Here is a 9,270-nt window from a genome sequence, read left to right on the forward strand (position 1 = left end):
AGGGAACTGACATTTTTTAGTTGTCTTCCAAGCTAATACAAAATGATAATCAAGGCCTTATATAATTTCACCTAATCTTCACCTCAGCTGCATGAGATAGATGTTGGTATATAACTTTATAGATGAATGATATTCAATAATCTGTCCAAACTTAGTCAGTTATTAAGTGGTAAAAGTTGATATTTGAATACTAAATCCTTTGGCTCTTGTCTTAACAAAATGCTTATTAATTTGAGGTAATGAAATTGAAAATTGAACAGTGGTCCAAGGAAAACACATTTTTCATCTACCGTGACTTCTGGATGGCTGGTGTCTATTTTGCCATAACTGAAACCATTTTATTTATTGCCTATTGATTTCTGGCTTTCCATGTTGCAGCTGCCAGAAAGTTGTCTGAAAGTCTCTTAGAAAGATCTCAAGACAGAGTGCTATTATTCTGTTCAAGCATCACATTAATTATAACAACAATCTCTACTAGCCAGTGTTGACCTGAGGGTCACCAAAATAAGAGCTGGTGAGTTCTCAGAGGGAAAACATCAGACAAATCTAATTTCTTTCCTGAGGATTGAATTTGTGAAACACATAGGAATTTATATTCATGGGCACTATTGTAGATGAGTTGCATCTAAATATTAGAAGTTGTTGACAATATCTCTTAGAATCATACCTGCACATTTAGGTTCTTTCATGGTCAATGGAAATTTTCACCTTAGGGATGCCTCTGTAGCTCAGTGGTTGAGCATCTGCCTTTGGCTCAGGACATGATCCTGGGGTCCTAGAATCAAGTGCTGCATCAGGCTCACTGCAGGGATCCCGATGCAGGACTCGATCCTGGGACTCCAAGATTGTGCCCTGGGCCAAAGGTAGGCACTAAGCCACTGAGCCACCCAGGCATCCCCAAAAATAAAATCTTAAAAAAAAAAAAGAAAGAGGGAAAGAAAGAAAGAGAAAGAAAGAAAGAAACAAAGAAAGAAAGAAAAGAAAGTAAGAAAGAAAGAAAGAAAGAAAGAAAGAGAAGAAAGAAAGAAAAGAAAGAAAGAAAGAAAGAAAGAAAGAAAGAAAGAAAGAAAGAAAGAAAGAAAGAAGAAAGAAAGAAAAGAAAGAAAAGAAAGAAAAGAAAGAAAGACATTTTCACCTTAAAGTTAAATGCCTTCCTCTCATTCTGGTATCTTAACTCCCTCTTTCCTATCATTGCCAAATTTCTTAAAATATTTTTAATATTCATTATATCAAAGTTTTGGTATTTTTCTTGAAATCTATTACAGTTAGATCTTTGCCTCATAACTTAGTCTTTAAGGTTCTCAATGGACAAAGTGAGATTCATTCCTTTTACCTCCCTGGAGGTCAGTATTTGACATTAGTGATGCATCCACACTTCCTAAAACCTTTTCTTTGCTCCCAAAGACATAACTATTATTTGTGTCACTTGGATGGCCACAAGTAGTCCTCTCTTTGCATGGCTCCAATATATATAAGTTTCTGTTTCCATAGTTTAGTTAAATAACACCAGCCCCAAAAAGATGGCTCAAGCTTTGGTTATCATGATCTGTGAATTATGAATGATTGTGTAAACCTCACAGTTATCTCTTAAGTCCAAAAATACAGATATGTATCATGATTAGAAGTGCACATCATATATTTTAAAGTCTGCCATCATGGTGTATCTATTATTCAGTTTATGCACAGACAGCAAAACATGTAGTTGTGTCACCTCCTTGTCTCCCGGTGATAAACCTACATGGTATTTTACAAAATAGATAATCAAAAGCAGAAATTGCCAGCAAAGATAAAAGTGAAGCAAAAAAAAAAAAAGCCCCTCTAAAATATGACAATACTTGAGTAAAACATGAATGAAATGTAAGTGGACAAAATAGCTGACGGGAGGCATGTTCCACTGCTGCTTATAGGGAAACCTAGGCATGTTGCCCGAGGAACTTAGTGAAGACAAACTTACTGACATAAATGAGGAAAATGGTTGTCACAAAAAATAAGATGATGTCCGGGAGAAGTGACGCAAGCAAGGAACTTCACACTGAAGGAACTTTCAGAGATATTTCACAGTATTGAAAGCACCAAGGATAAAGTGTTAGAAGCTGACCCAAACTTAGAAGGGAGTATGAAAATTGACTAAAGCTTAGAAAGAAAAAAAAAGACTACCTCTATATCAAGTTATATAAGTAGAAGAAGGCAATCACTCTTGATAAGCTCTTTTTTTTTTTTTCCTGTCAGGTAAGATACTTTAATTCCCTTCAAATGTTTTAAGTTACGATTTTTTTTTTTTTTGCAGTTTTATACCTTTATTTGACAATCAGCGATTAGTTCTCATCCACATTAACAGTCTATAGATTTTTGAAAGAGGTGACAGGTAAGTAGGTAACCAGCGAGTAGAGCTTGTTTGGTGAATCTTCATCCTCCTTACGTTTTCTGGATAACTGCACATGGATAAGGTATGGAACATTCCTTATTCCTTTGGCCCAGACAGCTTTGTTGAGCCTGGTGTCAATGCGCACATCTGGAGTTCCCATCTCCTTCATGAGGGGCACGTTTCTTGAAACCCACTCCATGGATACGTTTGTGAATGTTGATGGTGTATTCTCTGGTCACTACCTCATTGATGGCAGAATGGCCCTTCTTCTTCTCACCACCCTTCTTTGCGGGAGCCATTCTGCCGGGCCCTAGTTGGGTAAGTTACAATATATTAAATAAATGTGAGTTTTCCTATTTTCTCATTTCCTATATGTTTATAGCCTACAATAAGAGTTTCTGATAGTTTCACGAAAAAATTTTTAAAAGTCACAGAACAATTGTAATTGATTTCCTAGATTGTTAATATTTGTGTGAATGCAGCTTGCCCAGTCTTTTTTATAGTCCTTTACTATCACACAAAGCAAGAACTGCCAGTATGAGGTGCCTCCAAGTTAATACAACTATACTTTTACACACTACCTTAACCTCAAACCATCCTCATCTCTTGCATTCTTGAGTTCAGTTATAATGAATAGGGTACAGGGGGTAGCCAGTAAATGTACTTTCCTTTTCTATTTACCCTATTTTCTAAGGCATCATAGACTCCTCTATTGCACACCCTTGCTTCTAATTAACCCTAAATTCTGTCCAGTATGTGTCCTAAACTTGGCTTGAATTTGACCCAATTTCCATCCCCACAGTTTGGCTTCGGTTTAAGCTCTTATAGTCACTATCCTGTGACCATCTCCTGATTGTTCTTCCATCTACCAGTCTATTTTATATACCCATACACCTCTCTCACAAATGCCAGAACCATTGATCTAAAAAAATAGTCCAGTTACACAAACCGTCCAGTTTGCAAAACACTACTGTTGATTGTCTGCTGTCTTTGATGAGCCAAACTTTTCAGTATTTCTCAAATAAATCCTGCCTCTTTATACCTCCATGCCTTTCCTCATGATGTTTCCTCCTTCTGGGAGGTCTTTTCCTTTTCTGGGCTGACTCCATGTATACATACTTTAAGATCCATTACAAGTGTTTCCCATCTGAGCAAAAGTATTTTCAGTGTTATCAAGTTACTTAGTTACTGCTTTGTCTGCAGTTCTACAATGCTTTATTTATAATTCTATGATATACCAGTCATGGGGTAACATTTATTTGTTTATTTGTATACCCACATTTACTGATAGACTCTAACTCTTCAGGGTGAAAACCTTGTCTCATTCCATGCTGCAGTGCAAGAAGAGCACAAGAACAATAATAACACCAGTGTCAATATCGTATACTCCTTATAATATACATATTTCTATTAAATGTATTTCTACCAAACTACTAATCAATGATGTGCAATCTCTATTTGATAAGTTTAGCTAAAGTGTGCCAGCACATATAGGAAAGTATTGTTTGAAACCCAAAAGTTGAAGTAGCTTCTTTTAGACACCAGTAACTCCAATACATGCATTTAAGTCTTAGATGTTTCTACAAAACAAATAGTTCAGTTTTCAGGACGCACATTGAAATTTAAACACACCTTTCATGCATCAGGCCCTTGGTGGGTAATCCCATCCCCTTGCCAGTGACCTCCCCTTTCAGAAGATTCCTCTCTGGGAGCCCCTCTATGAACAAGGTCTGACCAGCGGCTCCTGCCTGGGAGTGTCCTGGGACATGTTTATGTGGTACAAGCAAAGGAAAAGCAGAGAAACACATTCCTGTCTGTTGCTCAGAATATAAATCTGTCACAGGAGCCTTCCAAAGACAGTTTGGCCAAGGAGTAATGAAGTGAGGGAATCTGTAGGTGACCAGGGATGACACAGTAAACTCCAAATAATTCAATATGATTAGGGAATTAGCAAGGACCTAGGCGAGCTGGTGAGAAGAGATGCGTAAATTTCCCCTGGCGTAAATGAGCGGGGACTCAGCCTATCCAGGAAAGGGAGGCGACTGTTCTCTAAAGCTGGCTCAGATTTTAAAAGCTCTACATCTTTAAACAAATCCAAAGGATTAGCCTTTGAAGATGAAGTCAGTATTGACAAGGAGAGGTGGGTCGACAGAACCACAAAAGGTTCTGTCTGCAGACTGGCTGGGAACACGGGCGTGGCTGCTGGCCCAGAGGCTGGTGCAGGGAGGTGGGTCAGCACAGCAGAAGCTGGGATTCTCTACCTGGCTGCAGTTCTGTTCTTAACACTGTGTGGGGAATCCGGGAACCCCTGACCACCTCGGACACACCAATCTTTGTACTATAGGCTTTGTTTCCTCCCCACCCCACGTCCAGACCAAATCTCCAAAAATATTATTCATCATGTTTATAATGTTAATAACAATGCTTCAAAAACATATTTTAGTTTTTATTGTGCTTTCATGCATATTTATCTCATTTGTGTCTCATAATAACCCAGTATATAGGAAGATAGATTAGACACTGACCTTTTATTTATTTTTTTTTAATTAACTTTTATTGGTGTTTAATTTACCAACATACAGAAAAACACCCAGTGCTCATCCCGTCAAGTGTCCACCTCAGTGCCCGTCACCCATTCCCCTCCAACACCCGCCCTCCTCCCCTTCCACCACCCCTAGTTCGTTTCCCCGAGTTAGGAGTCTTTATGTTCTGTCTCCCTTCCTGATATTTCCCAACATTTCTTTTCCCTTCCTTTAATTAACTTTTATTGGTGTTTAATTTACCAACATACAGAAAAACACCCAGTGCTCATCCCGTCAAGTGTCCCCCTCAGTGCCCGTCACCCATTCCCCTCCAACACCCGCCCTCCTCCCCTTCCACCACCCCTAGTTCGTTTCCCCGAGTTAGGAGTCTTTATGTTCTGTCTCCCTTCCTGATATTTCCCAACATTTCTTTTCCCTTCCTTTATATTCCCTTTCACTATTATTCATATTCCCCAAATGAATGAGAACATACACTGTTTGTCCTTCTCCGATTGACTTATTTCACTCAGCATAATACCCTCCTTTTAAAAATTGCTTAGTTTCTCCTTAGATTTTTCTCTTTCTGCAAAATATCATATGTTCATTTAACAAACTTGAGAAAATATAGGTGTGGATTAAGAAAAAAATTTCGATCACCTGTAACCCCTTCATAAAGCTACATGTCCTTTTATTTTCATATACCACTTTATATTATATATATTATTTCATAGCTTGTGACATATTTTTCAATTTTTAAAAATTTTGAAAATATTTATCTATCAGTAAATACACAATTACATAATTTTAAAAAATTGAAACCTAGTTGGAACACACTGTTACATGAGTTTCAGGTATACAACATAGTGATTGGACAAGTCCATATATTATGTTATGCTAAACACAACTGTAGCCAGCCACCAACAGTGCTCCTACAATGCTATTATGGTATTATTGACTGTATTCACTAGGCTGTAACTTTCATCCTTTGATTTATTCATTCCATAACAGGAAGCCCGTACTTCCCATTCCCCTTCACCCATTTTGCCCAATCCTGCACTCCTCATTAGGTAATATTTTTAAATGTCTGCATATAGGTACTATTCTGTTGTATCGATATGCTTTGATTAATTTAACTGATCCCTTTGTGCTGGATACTTGAATCATTTTCAATGTTCACTGTTGAATATAATTATTAAAATTGTTTTTCCATATGAATAAATCAAATTGGTTATTATTCTATCATTATGTAGGAACATACATAGAAATTACATGATTAGTAAAATAGTATGACATTAGATAAATATTAACATTCGAAGTAACAATTTGTTAACATCCTTGTGACTAAGTTATCAGGCATTTCAAAGACTATTTCTTGGGTCTTTAAAATTGGATGGATTCTGCTTTCATGCAGGTCTTCCAGAGCTTTCAGTCAAGGAAAAGGAATCTCTGTCTTCACCCTGGAATTGCAAACTGTCTTTGTACGCACCCACCATTGTGTCTCATCCTTCCTCAGTTTTAGCTGCCATCCAGCTTCTAACATTTTCAACACCAGTTCAAAAACCAATTTCCCAGTGGTCACATATACCAGGAAGTATGTAATTATATACTGGCACATACAGCACACGCCCAAGAACTGGTCCCTGCCCTCACATTGCATGCAGTTCAGCTAAGAATACAAACAGGGGAAGAATGATTAGAAGTCAGATTTATAGGGACTCCTGGGTGGCTCAGTGGTTGAGCATTTGCTTTTGGCTTAGGACATGATCCCGGGGTCCTGGAATCGAGACCCTCATCGGGATCCCCAAGAGAGGCTGCATCTCCCTCTGCCTATGTCTCTGCCTCTTTCTCTATGTCTCTTATGAATAAATGAATAAAATATTTAAAAAAGAAGTCAGATTTATAAATGCTGTGATGTAGAGAAGACATGGAGGTCATATCACCGCAGAGAGAAGTTTCTAACCCAGATTGAGAAGTTGAAGAAGCTAATTGGACAAAAGATGAGGTATATGTGCTGCATTTACACTGATGACTGTGAATTAGCCAGGACATGGAGGGGCTGGCACTGGGAGTGGGGGATGTCTCAGGCAGAGGAAATCATTTTTACTATGTTCCAAAGGGGATGTAAGGATGACCCATTTATTGGTGCTCTTATTCTCTGTGGCTGCTTGATAAATACAGCTCAAGCATGGAGAAGAAACAGGATGTGGGTACAATGTCAGTGGTGAGTCAGTATGAGAGCCTCTAGTCCTTATAGTTGATTTGGGGTACCTCAGCCCCAAATTGTATCCCAGCATGTAATAAGAACTGCAGATGAGAGTTATGTCACTGTCAGTAATGCTTGAAAAGTTTTGAAAATATTTGAGGTGGTCAAATGATATACTTATTTTTGTTAATGGGGCAAGAATATTTCAAGACACTTTGTACTAGTAGACTGCATTGACTCAGTTAATTCTAGAACATGTTGCTAAATAAGTGGTTTGTGGGCATTTTGAAAATCATATGATAACTTCTTGCCATCTGTATAGGTTCACTAGGAATATGTCACACCAAACTAATCTCATTGCAAAGTTAGAAGATTCTAATTTCAGCAAAGCATATGGGACAAAATGTTAAACCTGAAGAGAAGTATAGAAAACAGAGATGACACTATAAAAACAATCTAGTTGCAAACTTAGATTGCCTTAATGTTAGTTTGTAGTTCCTGTTAGGGGAGAATTGATCATCCTGTGTTTGATCACTGCATCTGAAACAGTGGGTTTTAGTGTAGCTAGCATTTTTTCATTTTATTTTTTTAAATTTAAATTAATTAACATAAAACGTATTATTAGTTTCAGAGGTAGAGTTCAATGATTCATCTTTTTTAAAAAAAGATTTTATTAATTTATTCATGACAGACACACAGAGAGAAATGCAGAGACATAGGCAGAGGGAGAAGCAGGCTCCATGCAGGGAGCCTGATGTGGGACTCGATCCTGGGACTCCAGGATCATGCCCTGAACCAAAGGCAGATGCTCAACTGCTGAGCCACCCAGGCTTCCCTCATCAGTCTTATATAACATCCAGTACTCATTCCATCAAGTGACTTCCTTCATACCCATCATGCAGTTATACCATCCCCCCCCCCACCTCCCTTCCAGCGACCCTCATGTTTTTTCCTAGAGTTCAGAGTCTTTTATGGTTCGTCATCCTCTCTGATTTCATCAGTTTTATTTTTCCCTCTCTTCCTCTGTGGTCCTCTGTTTTGTTTCTTAAATTCCACATATCAGTGAGATCATATAATTGTCTTCCTCTGATCGACTTATTTTGTTTAGCATAATACCCTCTAGTTCCATCTACATTTTTGCAAGTGGTAAGATTTCATTTCTTTTGATGACTGAGTAGTATTCCATTGTATACATATACCACATCTTCTTTATACATTCATCCGTTGATGGACATCTGGGATCTTTCCATAGTTTGGCTATTGTGGACATCGCTGCTGTAAGCATTGGGGTTCAGGTGCCCCTTTGGATCATTACATTTGTATCTTTGGGGTAAATATCTAGTAGTATAATTCCTGAGTTGTAGGGTAGCTCTACTTTCAACTTTTTGAGGAAACTCCTTACTGTCTTCCAGAGTGGCAGTATCAGCTTACATTCCCATCAACAGTGTAAAAGGGTCGCCTTTCTCTGCATCCTCACCAACTTCTGTCCATTCCTGACTTGTTAATTTTAGTCATTCTGACTGGTGTGAGGTGGTAATCTCACTGTGGTTTTGATTTGTATTTCCCTGTTGCTGAGTGATGTTGGGCATGTTTTTATGTGTCTGTTGGCCATTTGTATGTCTTTTTTTAAAAGATTGTATTTATTTATTTGAGACAGAGAGAGCACAAGCAGGGGGAGCAGCAGGGGGAGGGAGAGGGAGAAGCAGGCTTCCCACTGAGCAGGGAGCTCGATGTGGGGCTCGATCCCAGGACCCCAGGATCATGACCTGAGCTAAAGTCAGATGCTTAACCAACTGAGCCACCCAGGTGATCCCATTAGTATGTCTTCTTTGGAGAAATGTCTATTTAAATTTTCTGCCCATTTCTTGATTGGATTATTTGTTCTTTTCGTGTTGAGTTTGATAAGTTCTTCATAGATTTTGGCAATTTGAGGAGGAATGCAGATGTGCCAGTGCTCAGAGATGAAGAATTGGGATACAGTGCCATGTAGGGATGGCAGTAGGGTTATCGTGTGTGAAGAAAAACTTACAGAGAACATGAAGAGAGTCTTTAAATTTTTAAACTTTTGGGGTGCGTCAATGGCTCAGTTGGTTTAGCATCCAACTCCTGATTTCTGCTCAGGTTGTGATCTCAGGGTCCTGGGATAGAGCCCCATGTTGGGCTCTGTGCTCACCAAACAG

General features: G+C 38.6%; 1 pseudogene; it reads right to left on the reverse strand.

Moving 5' to 3' along the window:
* Positions 1-2,269: 2,269 nt before the first annotated feature.
* On the reverse strand, positions 2,270-2,664 carry LOC121481869 (annotated as a pseudogene).
* Between the last annotated feature and the right edge of the window lie 6,606 nt (positions 2,665-9,270).

The sequence above is a fragment of the Vulpes lagopus genome, chromosome 24 (assembly GCF_018345385.1).
Source record: "Vulpes lagopus strain Blue_001 chromosome 24, ASM1834538v1, whole genome shotgun sequence".
In the NCBI taxonomy this organism is placed as follows: Eukaryota; Metazoa; Chordata; class Mammalia; order Carnivora; family Canidae; genus Vulpes; species Vulpes lagopus.